The sequence below is a fragment of the Sinocyclocheilus grahami genome, unplaced genomic scaffold (genome assembly GCF_001515645.1).
Source record: "Sinocyclocheilus grahami isolate Dianchi unplaced genomic scaffold, SAMN03320097.WGS_v1.1 scaffold20.1, whole genome shotgun sequence".
Lineage (NCBI taxonomy): Eukaryota > Metazoa > Chordata > Actinopteri > Cypriniformes > Cyprinidae > Sinocyclocheilus > Sinocyclocheilus grahami.
Window position 1 is genome coordinate 2,969,285 of NW_015505199.1, and position 5,072 is coordinate 2,974,356.

Below are 5,072 nucleotides of genomic sequence, written 5' to 3' on the forward strand. Positions count from 1 at the left end.
TTGCGTAGTGACGGGTACAGGGCTGGACTGGGGTTAAAATTCGGCCCTGGACAAATCCAGCCTATCCGGCCCTCAGGTTCACCTGTGAATATTTTGCTGTGTTATAGGGCCTTCAATTGGAGTAAGTAAATAAATAAATAAATGACGACAAAAACAAATAATGATATATTTCTGAATTCACAGCAAATGCAACAAACTAATAGCCTACTGCATTTTTGTCACATAGAAATGCACTTGACAGTATAAGCATTGATTTTGTGCTCGAACATAGGAAATTTACTGCTAATAAATGCTGTCATCCTTTCCTCACCCTCATGTCTTTCCAAACCTGTATGACTTACTTTCTTCTGTAAAACACAAAATATATTTTATAGAATGTTACAAAACCATTTTGGTTACTCTTGATTTCTACTGTATGGACAAACATTTCTTGAATTTCTCAAAATATCTTCTTTTATGTTCCACAGAAGAAATAAATTCATACAGGTTTGGAATGACATGATGCCGAGCACCGGGAATGTCCCGGTGCTCCCGATGGCTAGTAGCTACATCGCTGGGTATGTTCAAGTAAACTAGATGCACAGATGCTGCGCAATTAGGCTTATTTAATATCATGATGAGTCTCGAGTTCAGTATTTACACTAAATCTGTGCAGATTTGCCTTACATGAACTTCCTCAATAAATTAATTCGTAAACATCATTTACGAAAAGTAACATGCCAAATTGGCTAGTGATTTTACAGCGTTACCCTGCCACAGCTAATTTTTACCCGCATTTGGCGAGTTGGCGGGTGTTAATTTCAAACCCTGGGTACAATATGTTTTGGCATGAATGCAGTCCATTCTACCCGCATTTGGCGGGTTGGCGGGTGTTAATTTCAAACCCTGGGTACAATATGTTTTGGCATGAATGCAGTCCATTAAAAAATGTCGAAATTAGCCACTTTGGATGTATAATGCACATTTTCCCATGCATTTCCCAGAGGTCCTTGTCACTTGTATTTGCAGTCCTCGTAGAAACTGGGATAAGCAATCCAACCAGGTTAGTGTTCACTATATTTTAAAGATTTTTTGTTCTTTACTATCATTGAAAAACAGAAAGGATGTTAGTGTTCTTATTCTCGGTTATACTTGTATTTTAATATACAATTAATGAAATTAATGTACTGCTAATTTACAGCCTGTCTTTGGAGAGCAGCTTGTATTTGCAGTACTTGTGTAGTAGGAAAAAATATTATTAATTGTTTCTTTATTGAATAAAATATCAAAATATACATTTATTCATATTTTTATTAAACTATAAATGTATTAATTATTATTATATAGAATGCTTGACAGATTCAGTAGATCACACTTAAATTCAGGTTCGGACAAAGCAATTCAGCCAAATTAGTGTTCACAATATTTGATTGATATATTTTTATTCTTTAATATCAATGAAAAATAGAAGGGATGCATTGTAAAAAAAAAAAAAGGTCGATTTTTCGAAGTTATGAATAAGGATTAATGGAGTATGTTTTACAAGAATATACTGTTTCAGTATTTCAACTTAAAAATGTCATGTTTATTCAATGTATTACTTTTCATTTCTTTGTAATTATTTGAAGTTAGCAATGTCTGAATGATTGTTCCAAAGTAAATCCTACTCCAACTGTATTACTGGTCTTATTTTTGGTTATATTTGTTGTATTTTAATGTAAAATGAAAGTATTAATGTAATATAAATGTAGTTACCCATCTGTCAGATCTCATTAGCTTCTGACCATGCCGAGTACACAACAATAACACAAACATACTGTATGTAACACATACAAAAACTATCACAACATATCTCAGTTGTATCTACTTCTGTTTATCATTATGCAAACGTGATGAAATTCTCAGCATCATTTAAACACGTGCAGACATCCAAAGATAACCAAGGTGTCCCAGAATCATCAAAACATGACTGATGCAGTGCAGATACATTTAGAAGTGAAAGTGTTATCTTAGCAGGAGGCCACAGCTTGCTTGAGCGACCATCTGATACTGCGCCATGGATTTCAGGCCTATAAAAGAAAGACATTGCTTGTTAAATTGTGGGTCATTCTGTTCACAGAATCACAAAGGTCCTGCTCCTGTCATGCCTTGTCCCTCCCCTGTGTTTAGCCGCGAGTGTTCCAGACATAAAGTAACAAAAGCCTCGTCCAACAAGTCCGGCTGAAATGAAGTACTCTCCACCAAGCCATGACGAGCTACCCCAGCACAGCGGTCTTATTCATTTGACCTTCATCCACACTGGAGAAAAGTGGGAAAATGCCAACCAGGTGCACAAAAAGCCACTTTTTTCCACCCACTATGGGGCAGAGAGCAGAGAGCCGAAGGGGGAGGTGATTGAACTATCTGGCGCAAACCTTTTTTTTTTTTTTTTTAAACAACACAAAGGACAAAAAGGAGGGTTTCTCTCTCCATTTGTGCTCTCTATTTGACAAACAGCCCACTGCAAAACACGTGCTGTCTTTGGAGTCTGTAATAAGGGCATTCTAGATTTGTCTGAACCTGGAACATTAAACACGTTTGTCTTCCATCCGTCAATGTCAGAGCAATCATCTGTTCAAACGTCTGCCGTTCTGCAGGACGCCAGTGTTATGTGTTTGTTCATTAATCATTTTAATCAGAACACACACACAAATGCGCACATTCTGACCATGCAACAGATGGAAAAATCATTTAGCGGTTTTTGGTTAAAGTTTTAGTGTGTTTATTAGGAGGATTTAGTAATCCAAAATTGTGTATGTGTAGGTTTCCTCATATATTAAGGGGACAAAATTGCTCGCATAATTTGCACATAATAATGCAGTTATAATTAGTGTTATGTAAAACAACAGATTTGTAATATTGTATAATTAATACCATTATTGCTAATAAAAAGAATAGGGTTAGGATAATATTTTTCTTTTAATTACTTTTAATGTTAAAGATAATAATACGATTAATAATTGTAATAGATTTTAGTGTTAATATTTTTATTTTAATATTAATATTGTTGATAGTAAAATGTATACATTTTTAATAATTTTATTAATTTGTATTAGAGTTTGGTGTAAAAACAATAGAAGTCCGTGGAAATTTCCCAACAGTATAGACAAATGTGTGTTTAGATGTGATATATTAATCTTTTATTCAACCTTATCAGACCACAAAACAGGGGAATGCAGTCAGTTTTTTATTTTTTATTTACTGAGTTAATTCACTTTTCTCCTCCACATAAGTCAGGCTCCATTTAGATTTGTTTTTCTCTTTAGCCACCATTAAGCATCCTCATTTATTAGTTCCTGAAATCCCTCTTAATACTGTTACTGTTGTCATTTAGTTGTTCCAGGCTCAGATGTATTCATTTGTTTGTTTTCGGTTTACTCATTTATTCTTTTATTTGTTTGCTCGTGCTGCTACTGTATTGCATTCAAACACCGTTCGTTCTCTGTCGTTTCTTTCTTTCACCCTATACTCTCTCTTTCCTTCTGCTTAGTGACACAAACACACATAATTCTTCTTAATGTGACAAATGAACTGCTCTAATCTCCAGCAAGCTCTGCACTCGCCTCCCGCGTTCATCTGTGCTAAATGAAAGCTTTTATGCAAATGAAATATTTTAGGGGGGCACACGTTTTTTTCATTCAAATAAGCACGGTAGCTCATCGCAAGGCGGATTTGAACTCGTCACGTAAACAAGTGTCAGCGAACGCTGAGTCTTGGCACCCATATCATTGCTTCGAAACTCTACATTCAGATTCACCCTATGTGACATGTTGCGGTAAAGCTTGTTAGCTTTAGCCCAGGTTCTTTAACGGTGACTCACCTATTTGTACGGTAAACAGGTGACTTCAAACGGTCGTGGAAACTGGGTGCTCAGATAACGTCCATCTCCTGTGTGATGTGCTCAGTTGAAAGCTTACTCTATCAACAGAGCAAACAGGCTAAATTATGCACGGTAATACACAGGGCCCCGCTCACGCACATCAATCACCAGTAAGCGGAATACGATCGATCACATTCTCGAAAACGTCACCGCACGCTCACACCAGAACTATTTCCTCCCTATAGCTTGTAAGGAATTACATTACAGTGCAATTCTGCTAGCTTAGACACGAATGCATTTAAACATTTACAACAATACATCACAATATATGGCGCTGTCACCGTGGAGCCAAGAGGCATATTGCCAAGTCTCAGGCAATGTGACTCTTGTACTCCGGAATGACAAACCCTCCGTCTGCAGTATTTACGACAGCACCGTGTTTCGGAGCTCACAGCTGAGTGCTCTTCTTTATACTTGCAAGGAATAACCAGCCCTACGTATGACAAACATCCTTTTCTTCTCTTCTGTTAGATCTGTGGTGTTCATAATGCATTGCCCGTCCCGGAGCAGAAAGCAGACAGGCTTTCTAATCTAACACGGCGTGCTGCAGACCGGCAGAGAGAGAGAAAGAGAGAGAGAGCTGTCACAGAGACATGCAGCCTCACAGCTGTGGACACATCCATAATGTGGAGCTCAGTGGGCCAAGCACATCCCAGCGTTCCCCTCTTCATCACAAATTCCAACACAAGCCCTTCTGCCACCAGCACGCAGAGTGCACAGAGTTCTGCCGAGCTTTTGAATTCAATATCAAACCCAGGATGCAGAAAGTGACTGGTGAATCTCCTTGCAAGTAAGGCCACATGCACTGGAAAAAAATGATTTTTTGTTTTAAAACAAGGTGAGTGGTTTGCATGGCAGATATATATATATTACTCCTTGAAGATCTACTTGTTTTTAAGTAAGAAAATCCATGCTCATTTTAACCATTAACATTTTAAATAAATTCTGTAATTCAGACATGAGCCTACTTTATTAAATATTCATGTGCAAATCAATATGGCCAATAACTATCACAACTTCATATCTCACAGTATGACTTTATCTCAAAATTATTTTCTCACAATTGCAACTTCCTATTTTAGATTTCTCACAATTATGTTTATTTTTTACTCTGAGATTAAAACCGGAAAGTCAGCTGAATTAATAATCATTTATATAAATGTTATTGCTTGTG